This window comes from Phascolarctos cinereus, unplaced genomic scaffold, assembly GCF_003287225.1.
Source record: "Phascolarctos cinereus isolate Bilbo 61053 unplaced genomic scaffold, phaCin_HiC Scaffold_1;HRSCAF=81, whole genome shotgun sequence".
Classification (NCBI taxonomy): domain Eukaryota; kingdom Metazoa; phylum Chordata; class Mammalia; order Diprotodontia; family Phascolarctidae; genus Phascolarctos; species Phascolarctos cinereus.
In genome coordinates, this window is record NW_027555514.1 from 40,770,024 (window position 1) to 40,781,727 (window position 11,704).

Here is an 11,704-nt window from a genome sequence, read left to right on the forward strand (position 1 = left end):
AAATAGATTCAACGTGAATGGGAGTGGGGCGGCAGAAAGAGCACTAGTATTTGGGAAGATTCAGAAAAAATTCATGTAGAAATTGGCATTTTAGCTGAGTTTAGAGGAAACTAGGAATTCCAAGGAGGCAAAAGTGGGGAGGAAGGGGGAGGATGAGTAGTCCAAAGGCACAGAGACAGCAAATGGGGAGATGAGTACCAGGAACTGCAGGATGGCCAGATGGACTGGACCACACAGTCTGTGAAGGGGCGTAATAACTTAGAGTTAACCAGGCAATAACCAGGGAATAAACCAAGTAGCCAGGTTTTAGGGCCTTAAATGCTAGAGCAATTTATATTTTCTTTTAAAGGTGATAGGGATCCAGTGGAGTTTATTGAGTAGGAGAATGACGTGGTCAGGCCTCTACTTTAAGAAGAATCACTTTGGTGTATTTGCAGAGGATGGATTGGAGTAGAGAGAAACTTGAAGCAGGGACCTCAGTTAGAAAGCTATTACAATAGAACAGCCAAGAGGTGATGAGAGTCCGAGCTAAGGTGGTGATTGTGTAAGTGTAGAAAAGAGGAAAAGTGTGAGAGATGCTGTAGAGGTGGAAATAGCAAGTGTTGGTCATGGGCTGTATATGTGGATTGAGTGAGAGTGAGGAGTCAAAAATAACACCAAGTTGCAAACCTGGCTGATTCACTGGCTGGCGATGCTTTCAGCAGAAAGAGAGAAGTTCAGAAGAGGAGTAAGCCTGGGTAGAAAGATAATGAGTTCAGTTTGGGACATGTTGTGTTGGGTACGCCTATTTCAATAAGCGGTTAGTGATACAGGAAGGGGGCTTAGGGAAGAAACTAGGAATGGGTATGTGAATTTGGGAATGATCTTCATAGAGATGATTACATTGTAATGCTACAGAGTCATCAAATGAGAGAATATAGAGAAAGAAGGGAAAGAACCCAGAACAAAGCCTGAGGTACACCCACAGTTAAAGGGCATGATATGGGTGATGACCTAGCAAAAGAAGACTTGAGAAGAAGCATTCACACATGTAGGAAGAGAACCGAGAGAGACCATAATCATGAGAACCCAATGAAGAGAGAGCATCTAAGAGGAGAGAGTGGTCAGCAGTTCTGAATGCTGCAGAGATTAAGAAGAATAGGTATTGAGAAAAGGCTGTTGGATGTGGTAATTAAGAGATCATTGGCAACTTTGGAGAGAGAAGTTTTAGTTGAATGATAAGGTCAAAAACTAAACTGCAAAGATTTGAAAAGGGTGTGAGAAGAGAGGAAATGGAAACATCAATTGTAGTTAGCTTTTTATAGCTTGAGAAAAAAAGGAGTAATATAAAAGAGAGGAAGCTCAATAAAACAGATGACAGCTAGAGGTACGTTTTTGTTGTTGTCCAGTCACTTAGTCATATCTAATTCTCCCTGACCCCATGGACCGTAGCATGCCAAGCCCTTCTATCCTCCATCGTCTTCTGAAGTCTCTCCAAGATCATGTTAATTTCTCATTCGCTGCCATTTATTTTTCTTTTGGCCTTCTATCTTTCACAACATTAGGGTCTTTTCCAATGAGTCCTTTCTTCTCATTATATGACCAAAGTATTTAAGCTTCAACTTCAGTATTTATCTTTCCAATGAAGAGTCTGAATTAATTTCTTTAAGTGTTGACTGATTTGATCTCCTTGCTGTCCAAGGGACTCTCAAAAGTCTTCTACAGCAGTCAGCTTTCCTTATAGCCATACATTACTACTGGAAAAACAATAGCTTTGACTATACATATCTTTGTTAGCAAGGTGATGTCTCTGCTTTTTTCAGTATGCTGTCTAGATTTGCCATCGCTTTCCTTCCAAGGAACAAGCATTTTTAAATTTCTTGACTGTAATCACTGTCTGCAGTGATATTTGAGCCCAAGAATAGAAAATCTGACATTGATTCCATTTATTTTCTCCATTTGCCAGGAAGTGATAAGACCAGTTATCATGATCTTAGTTTTTTAATCTTAAGCATCAAGCCAGTTTTTACACTCTCCTCTTTCACCCTCATCAATGTGTTTCTTATTTCTTCTTCACTTTCTGACATCAAAGTGGTATCATCTGCATATCTGAGATTGTTGATATTTCTCCCAGCATCCTTAATTCCAGCTTTTGCTTCATCCAGCCTGGCATTTTGCATGATGTGCTTTGCATATAAGTTAAATAAATAAGGTGACAATATGCCTTGTCATATTCCTTTCCCAATCTTAAACAAATCAGTTGTTGCATGTTCAGTTCTAACTGCTGCTTCTTGACCCACATACAGATTCCTCAGGAGACAAGTAAGATGATCTGGTACTTCCATCTCTTTGAGAACTTGCTGTGTTTTTTTGTGATTCCCCAAGACAAAGGCTTTACTGTAGTCAATGTAGCAGAAGTAAATGGTTTTTTTTTTCTGAAACTCCTTTGCTTTCTCAATAATCCGGCTAATATTGGCCATTTGGCCTCTAATTTCTCTGGCTCTTTGAAAACCAGCCTCCATTTCTAGTAATTCTCAGTTCACATATTACTGAAGCCTGTCTTGCAGAATATTAAGCATAACCTTGCTGGAGTGTGAAATGAGTGTAATTGTTCAGTAATTTAACATTCTTTGGCATTGCCCTTCTTTAGGATTGGGGCGTAAACTGATTTTTTCCAATCTAGTGGCCACTATTGAGTTTTCTAAATTTGCTGGCATATTGAGTGCAGCACTTTAACAGCATCATATTTTTGTATTTTAAATAGCTCAGCTGCAATTCCTTCACCTCCACTAGCCTTATTGGTAGCAATGCTTCCTAAGGCCCATTTGGCTCCATTCTCCAGGACATCTGGCTCTACATCAGTAACCATAACATCATGGTTAGTAGTGATGTTAAGATCTTTCTTGTACAGTTCTTCTTGCCACATCTTCCTAATCTCTTCTACTTCTATTCAGTCCCTACATTTTTGTCTTTTATCATGCTCACTTTTTCATGAAACATTCTCTTGATATCTCTAATTTTTTTAACTTTTTTGCTTACATTTTAAATTAATTAATGTATTTATTTTTAGTTTTCAATATTCACTTCCATAAGATTTTGAATTCTAGATTTTCCCCCCTCTCTCCCCTCCCCGCTTCCCAAGAAGGCTTGTGATCTGATATAGGCTCTACATATACATTCATATTAAACATATTTTCACAACAGTCATGTTGTAAAGAAGAATTAGAACCAATGGATATCTCTAATTTTCTTGAAGAGATCTCTTGTCTCTCCCATTCTATTGTTTTCTTCTATTTTTTTTGTGTTGCTCATTTAAGAAAACCTTTTAATCTCTCCTTGCTGTTCTCTGGAATTTTGCATTCAGTTAGGTCTTTTCCCTTCTCCTTTCCCTTTCATTTTCTTTCTTTCCTCAGTTATTTGTAAAGCTTCATCAGACAGCCCATTTTCTTTCTCATTCTTCTTTGGAAGGGTTTTTGTTGCTGCCTCCTGTACAATATTTCAAACCTCTGCCCATAGTTCAGGCATTCTATGTTATTTAGATTATACCTATATGGTCTGATAGTTTCTTCTACTTTCTTCAATTTAAGTCTAAATTTTGCAATAAGAAGCTTATGATCTGAGTCACGGTCCCCTCTAGGTCGTGTTTTTGCTGACTATATAGAGCTTCTCCACCTTTGGCCACAAAGTATATAATCAATTTGATTTCTCTGTTGACCATCTTGTGATGTCCATGTATAAAACTGCCTTTTGCATTATTGAAAAAAAAATGTATTTCTTATGATCAGTGAGCTATCTTGACAAAACTCTATTAGTCTCTGCCCTGCTTTATTTTGTACCCCAAGGCCAAATTCACCTGTAATTTTAGTTATCTTTTCATTTTCTACATTAGTATTCTAATCCTCTGTGATGAATGTGACATCTTTTTGGGTGTTACTTCTAGAAGATGTTGTAGGTCTTCGTAGAATTGATCAACTTTGGCCTCTTCATCATCAGTGGTTGAAGCATAGACTTGTATTACTGTGATGTTGAATGGTTTACTTTTAATTTGAACAGATATTATTCTGTTGTTTTTGAGATTATATTCCATTACTTCTTTTCTCACCCTTTTATTGACCATGAGGACTGCTCCATTTCTTCTAAAGGATTCTTGCTCACAATAGTACATATAATGTTCACCTGAATTAAATCCACCCATTCCCATCCATTTACGTTCACTGACACCCAAGATATCTATGTTTAAATTTTCCATCTCCTGTTCAGCCACATCCAGTTTACCTCACTTCATAGATCTTACATTCCAGGTTCCTATGCCATATTATCTTTATAGCATCAAACTTTCTTTTCATAACCAGACACATCCACAGCTGAGCTTCTTTTTGGCTTGGCCCAGTGGCTTCTTTCTTTTTGGAGCTCCTTGTAGTTGTTCTTTGCTCTTTCCCAGTAATGTATTGGACACCTTCTGACCTGAGGGGCTCATCTTCGAGTGTAATATCTATTATTATTTTGGTACTTTCCATGGGGTTTTCTTGGCAAAGATACTGGAGTGGTTTGTCATTTCCTTTTCCAGTGGGTCACCCTTTGTCAAAACTCTCCACTATGACCTGTCCATCTTGAATAACCCTGCATGGCATAGCTCATGGTTTCATTGAGCTACAGAAGGACCCCTGCCATGACAAGGCAGTGATCCAGGAGAGGGAGGTAGGTTTTAGAGAGTTTCCAGGGCTGAAGGATTCTGTAAGCACTAGGACAGGAACCAGGGAATAAGGAGAGAATGAAGATTAGAAAGACAAAGAAGATAATTGAGAGGGAAATCTGTTGGGGGAGACAAGAGGGGAACATATCAATAGTATTTTTAAAGGGGTTGGTCTTGGTGAGAAGAGTCATCTCATCATCCAAAACTGGAATAAAGGATGAAAGAATGGGAAATAATGCCAAGGTGCAGAAAAAACGAGAAGAGGGGGAAGCTTATAGCTTATAGCTTGTATTTTTTCTGTAAAATAAGGGCTAGGTTGCTAAGAGTAGGTGAGAGGTGGTATGGGAAGCTTATAGAGAGAGTGAAAGGACTGAAACAGTTGCCATGCACAATGAGGTAGAGAATTCATTAGGAAGAAGTAAAAGGACTGCCTTGCTGCATTAAGGGCCTAGTTCAAATAATACAAATTTATAGTGGATCCAGTCAACAAGGTTGCATAATTTATTCCAGGTACATACCAGGGATATCTTAGGTATCCCACAGTGGCTTGTGAGTAGGAGTGGAGGAGGCAGATGGAGGAAGTAATCCAAGGCTGGGGTTTGCCAAGGTATGAGTGGAAATAGGATAAGACAATCAGTATCCAAAAACAGAGGACAGTATAATGTTGACTTGATTAGCTAAAGGGTTGAGATTTGAAGGGAGCAAAATGAAACCAGAGAGAAGATGCTCTGGAAAAGTACTGAGGGTTAAAGGGATTGGAGGTCATAGTGAGGATAAAGAATAGTTATAGGAGGAGAGAAACATAGAGATATGGAATGATAGAATGTTATGATGAGGTATAGCAATTTCAAGGTTCTTGATCCTGCAAGTAGAACAAATACATAACAAATATGTGGATAATGGCAAGATCAAGGGTCTGACCATGCCTGTGTGTAGCTGAGATGGAATGAAGGACTAAGAAAAGCAATTCAGCAAAATGAATGATTACATTGGCTATTCCTCAGAAGCACACCCCATTCTGCACCTACAGTCTACCATCTCTCTGCTAAGAGGTAGACACGTGCTTTACCATCAGTCCTCTGGGACCATCATTAGTTAGTGCATTGATCAAAATCTGAAGTTTTTCAGTGTTGCCTTCCTGTACATTAGAGGAGTCACTATGTAAATTGTTTTCCTGATTCTACTTAACTCTGCCTGAAATTTAATTTTTAAAAGTGACTGCCAAGATAGGTCATAGAGAGCCCCAATTCAACCCAATAGCCTACATCTGCTAAAACAAGTGTCTCCCAGATGAGAATTTGTGTTCAGGATGATAATAATCATACTTTACATCTCCGAAGCACTTTTTAGCTTTTGTAAAAACTCTTTCTTTCTGAACAAAGAAAGATTAAATTTCACCTGGTGCCCAGCAGAGTACTGTCCAGCACTTTGATATTTAAGTGTTAAGAGCATTTTATTGACTTCAGGGATAATTGGTGATATATGGATGGCCCTGATTTAACTGAAATACTCAATTAAGCAGCCAGAGGCAACATGGCCAAGTGGATAGAGGACCATTCTTGATGTAGGGAAGATCTGGATTCTAGTCCTGCTTTTGACATGCTAGCTATGTGACCACAGGCAAGTCATTAAACCTCTTAATTCCTGAGGCTGCTCTATCAGATTGTAAATTAATAGTCAAGTTGCTAATGCAGGAGCAGCTAGGTGGTGCAGTGGATAGAGTACCGGCTTTGGAGTCAGGAGGACCTGAGTTCAAATTCAGTCTCAGACCAGATGCTTGACGCTTACTAGTTGTGTGACCCTGGGCAAGTCACTTAACCCCACTTGCCTTGCAAAATAACAAAAACAAAAATAAGTTGCTAATTCACATTGGTGGAATGAATGGCAAAGTATTTATTAAGCACTTATGGTGTACTAGCATGGTGTTAAGTTCTGGCAATACAAATAAAAAAGTGAGCCCATCTCTTCTCTGAAGGAACTCACATTCTAATTGAAGGAAGCAGCACATTCACAAAGGTTCTGCAGAAGGGCTGGTGGAAAGGCCCAGTAGTTCTTAGGGCTCATTAGTAGGATGGATAGCAGGATAGTCCAGGGGTAGAGAGAGTTTCATATCAGGAGTTCTCTACATTAATAAGGTCAGAGGTCCAGACAACCCTTCCAATGTCCCACAAAAATCCAGTTATAGTATTCTATACCCCAATACTTCTAGATGAAAAGGGATCTCAGAGCATTCTATACAAATGATTGTTACAACATTGTAGGTTATTCAGGCAAAATAAAAATCTGATCATCTCCTGAATTTTAAATACTTAATCAAGATATGAACCAGATCAGAGCATCTTGAATTTCAAAATCTCCCCTCTTGCTGACATTTCAACTGAATTCCGTTCTTTTCACTACACTATTCAGGAGCAGTGAAAGGTGAGGAGAGACTTTCAGTCAACATTAGTTACATTGACATTTGAATTATGTGAATTTACTAGCTGAAGACAGTGCCCATTGCAGAGATGCCAGAATAAGAGGCTGGCATTGGAAGGGCACATTTCACTCTTTGGTCCCTTAAGGAGCATCACATCTCCAGTCCTGTCCCAGAGGACAGAATCTAGTGTTTTGCTCTTAGAGCTAGTTGACAGATGTGTAAAATCACAGGTAGGCTGACAGCAGCTCCCCAGTGACCGCCCCTCTGGGATGGTTCTCACGTGCAATGATTTAATTAATGCTAGTTCTTCATGTGTCATATTTTAATTAATGAGATTTCTTCATTGCCATGATTATATTTTAATTGCTCACAGATCACACTAACCTCTTTTGTGTATGAAAGGTAATAAACTCACCATTGGTGGAAAAATTATTATTGCTATTTTTTCATAAGAATGCTCCAGAATGTGCTCTCTTATTCTGTACCTAATTAGGGTTTATGAGTAGCTCACAGAGACCACAAAGAGTAGCAAGGAGCCAATTGCCATTCCTCTCCTTCAACCTCTTGCCCTACATATTGATTCCAATTTGGATTTCTGTTTTAAAATTCTGAACGATTTCTCAAATTTGTACAGCATATCTGGTTTTCCAAAGCAACCTCAAACACTTTCTATGCTTTATCTATTTAGGCCTCTCTGAAATTCAGTGAGGCAGAAAGGGATAGAAAATGAAGTAGAATCATAAAATGTTAGAACTGAAAGTAATTTAGAGATCAGTCTTTCCAGTCCCCTAATTTTACCCTTTTGCAACCTTCTCAGTTTGCTGTTGAGGCAGAGTAGTACAATGGAAAGAGCTTTGGCTCTAGAATCAGAACGTGGGTTCACACCCTGCCGCTGAGGTTTACTGCCTGGGTGATTTTGGGCAAATTCTTTGACTTCTCTTGGCCTCAATTTCTTCATCTGTAAAATGTGTGTATACATATACATACATATACACACACATACATACATACATACATACATACATACACATATATATACATACATACATGTATATATACATACACTAGATGACTTCTAAGATCCCTCCCAGTTCTAGAACTATGATCCTAGATGCCTTGTCACCTGACTCCCATCCCAGAGTCCTCTCTTTGTCCACAGTCACATAGTAACAAAGCCACCAGTGAGACTCAGGCCTCCTCATTCACAGTTCTGAGCTATACCTCTTAAATGACATGGCAGATCTATACAGAGTTAAGCTACATAGGGCAGGGGGAAGAGTGAGTGAGACAGAAAGTATGCATGGTCACACTTTCTGCAAGAAGAAAATTAGAATTAATTGCCCAGTGGCTGGTGTTAACTTTTTTGTGGGTTATTTCTCAGTCCTCAATTTAAAATCCTCTCCGGGGTGCTGTCAGATAAATGCCTTCCCTGCCAATCCACCCACATCTCTGATTCTTGTTGTAGTAAATTAAGGAAGATAGCCATTTGGGCAGTTCAATTCATCACCCTGTTTTCTTTCCTAAAAGAAACTTCTTGTCTTTCCCTCCAGCAACTTCTTCTTAGTCACCAAAACATCAAAGAGCTTGATCGATTTATTTTTTGAAGCACAGCTTCAGAACCTTGATCTGGTCATTTGGGCCTAAGGCCTAAGTAAGACATCTTTTTTTCTTTAAATTTTAAATCTTCTCAGCTTTTGAATGATATAACCACATTCCCCTGTGATAGCTGTTTGAATTTTGGATTGCTAGCTCTTCTTCATCTGCGTCATCCTATTTCCTATAGCCTCTGTGTAACATAAAGACTAAGGCCTCAAATCTGGAAGGCACTCCCATCAACTGCCACCTCACAGAATTTCTAGTTTCCATCAAAGCACAGCCCCAGTACCATCTCCTTGATGAAGACCCTCTAGATATTTCTTCTACCCTTCCGAATTTTTTTTAGAGGTGGCTAGGTGTCACGGTGGATAGAGTACTGGGCCTGGAGTTAGGAAGACCTGAGTTCAAATCCAGCCTGAGGCACTTCCTAGCTGTGTGACAATGAATAAATCAGTTCACCCTGTTTGCCTCAGTTTCCTCATCTGTAAGAGGAGCTGGAAAAAGAAATGGCAAATGACTCTAGTGTCTTTGCCAAGAGAACCCTGTAGACGGTAGTGATATTCTACGGTCCATAGGGTCACGAAGAGTCGGACTTGACTGAACAATCCAGTTTTTAGTACCTCTTCCCTTTTGAAGCTCCTTTTTATTAACTTGTCTGAGTACATTTTTTCTTTAGTAGGATGTAAGCTCCTTGAAAACAGGAATGTTTTCAACCTTGGGCTTTCAATGTCCAATACCTAGCTTGATGCTTTGCATAAAGTAGTAAATCAATGTAATAAATGTTTGTTGAACAGAATTGAATTGCACCTGGAATGGGCCTTAGAGAGTGGCCAGTGTTGCCCTGCCATTGCATCAAAGGAAAAATAGAGAACCAGAGACTTAAGACATATTATTCAGGTTCAGGATTTCAAGGAACATTGACAAAGTAATGCACTAACCTGATCTAACACTAGTTTTATTGATACATGAAAACTAATTTGGTAACTTAGTGGACATACTCACACATGCAAGAAGGATACAGGATGTGAACCCCACTTCATAGCCACCCTGGGTCCCTGCTTTGGCCTGCTTTGGGAAAGTGGAATTGTATGGGAATATACTTGAACCTCAGGCTCAGTTGAAGGAACTTATTGTTCTAGATGACCTCCAGATGTTAGGGGCAATGTGAGCTCATATTGATGCAGACAAAGTGAGGTGGACAATCATTCTTAGGGTACCTCTGAATAGACCAATCATGAGCAAAGCAGATCAGGATGAATGCGGAAGTTAGTAGAATTCTTTTGGAGTCCAAGGATAATTTAATTTAATTTAATCGTGGATATCCATGAGTCACTTGAGCTATTTTCATCTAAGTTTTTTCTTTTTCAGGCTCAACTTCCCCACTTTTTCCCTCAGGAATACTTACCTTAAACATATCTCAGAACTCTACACTACAAACTTTTAAAGATTGTGGACTAAGATGTCCATGCATCCTTCCTCTGAATGAATAGGATCAGCTTGCATCACAAAGGGACTTACCCTTTCAAGTCAGTAGAAGCTTAATTTCTGGCTACCATTTCAATCCTTTTTAAGGACATATAAACCACTGTTAGTTAGGTGCAGCTCTGTGCCATCAGGAGAGGAAATATCCTAATGAAATTGGTCTGTTAGTAGAAGTTTCACATATGATATTTGTCATGCAGTGCAGGGAATTTCTGGGTAACATGGAGTGTTAAGTCATGACTCGGTCAAAGGTAAAATGACTTTATTATTTCAGCAACTCTCAACTGTCCACCTTTTTCATTATTATAAGTTACTAGGTTTCTTACAAAACAAATCTCACTGATCTTTACTAGTTACACTTCATAAATTTGATTGCTTCACTAATTGTTTCAGACTACAGTCTTTCTCAGCACACCTGTTTTCATTAAATGATAAATTGGTAGAATTGCATCTCACTGCTGTATTTTCTGGTTATATGGGGAGAAAGAATTTATAACTGTTTATCAAGACAATATTTCTTTGTTGTTTTGTTTTGTTTTGTTTTTGGCTAGGCAGTGGGGTTAAGTGACTTGCCCAGGGTCACACAGCTAGTAAGTGTTATGTGTCTGAGGCTGGATTTGAACTCAGGTCCTCCTGAATTCAGGGTCAGTGCTCTATCTACTGCACCACCTAGCTGCCCCAAGACAATATTTCTTACCAAAATGTTCTAATAAAACCACATTTACTTTTTTAGGCAGTTGGGGTTAAGTGACTTGCCCAGGGTCATACAGCTAGTGTCAAGTGTCTGAGGCCAGATTTGAACTCAGGTCCTCCTGACTTCAGGGCCAGTGTTCTATCCACTGCACCACCTAGCTGCCCCTAAAACCACATTTATTAAAGGTAGATTTTCCATAGAATCAGATTAAAAATTGGAACTCTAACTTAGAATTGGGCCCTCAGAGATCTTTTAGACTACCCCTTACTCAAATCTCAGATCCCTTTTTTAATATCCCCATTACATTGTCATTTCACCTCTGCTTAAGATCTCCCAGGACAGAGAATATGCTGACATATCAGGAAGCCTATGCTGATTCTGCATAGCCTTAATGGCTAGGAATATTCCCCCTTACATTCAGTGGAAATCCACATGTGAGCAAATGTTCTCCCTGGGTCATAGTTCTGTAGGTAGAATAAGTCTAACCTTGTCTACCTCAAGAGGGTCATCTTGAATGATTTGCAGACTATTGTTCTCATCCACTGAAGTCTTCTCTTTCCAGGTTAAGCTTCTACATTTTCTTTCTCAGAAATGTCGATCTTAAATAGGTCTTCAAACAATACATTACAAACTTTTAAAGGTTATAGACCAGGATGTTCTTTCTCAAAGGAGACTGGAGGACTCTTCTGATTCCAGATGTCAGGAATCCAGGGCCAGAGGTGTGCTTGTAAATGTTTAACAACTGGCTCTCTGGGTGGCAGGGATGCACCCATGATGTATTCTTAATTTTAATCTGAATTATTAACATTTTCCCATCATGTTTTTAACTCTAGACAATCCA